Source organism: Priapulus caudatus, unplaced genomic scaffold, assembly GCF_000485595.1.
Source record: "Priapulus caudatus unplaced genomic scaffold, Priapulus_caudatus-5.0.1 Scaffold513, whole genome shotgun sequence".
Classification (NCBI taxonomy): Eukaryota; Metazoa; Priapulida; class Priapulimorpha; order Priapulimorphida; family Priapulidae; genus Priapulus; species Priapulus caudatus.
In genome coordinates, this window is record NW_014577574.1 from 33,613 (window position 1) to 34,342 (window position 730).

A 730-nucleotide genomic window follows, 5' to 3' on the forward strand; every position below is an offset into this window, starting at 1 on the left:
CGACTTATTTAAATCATATTCTTTGCCTTCACTCGTTTGTTTTGTGCTTGCGGCAAAGACTTTTTTTCTTTCTTTGTACTCTTATTTTGTAATGATTTTGTAGTTGATTGTTCAATTGTCATGTATTTCTTCCATGCCTGCGAAGGGCGCGTTTAAGAAATAAAACTATTAAACTTTATTCTATTCTACACAGTCTCTCAGGTCCTCATACAATGTGTACCGAATTTTGGTGTGCGATAGATGGCGCACGCGACTGTTTGGCGGCACACGCTTACGCCGCTCACGCTTAGCCTCAGCTAACCTGGCATTCCAAAAGGGCGTGCCTGTCACACCATATGTCGTCGGCCGCAGAATGGTAGAGCCCGAGCGTTTTAGAAGAGGAGTCGTGTAGAGAGGTCTCTCGTCTAGGTGGCTTGATGCCTCGGTCCTCAACTCTGCTTGCTTAATGTAACCTGACCTCAGCGTATCAGGAATTTGGGTGGCATAAGGGTACTATTAAGATACGTTAAGGTAACGTTGTAGTAACACTACGGTACACTGAATAAGGTTAAAAATCTGCAAAATGCACTGGGTAATGGTAGTGTGTAGAGTGTACGTTAAGGTACGTTGCGCTAGTTACAGTACGCTGATGCTACGCTAATTGTGTGTAATAGGTGCGTGTATGGTACGGTTACGGTACAATTAAGGTACGTGAATCATAACCCCGCCGGTACACCTGTGATAAGGCTGT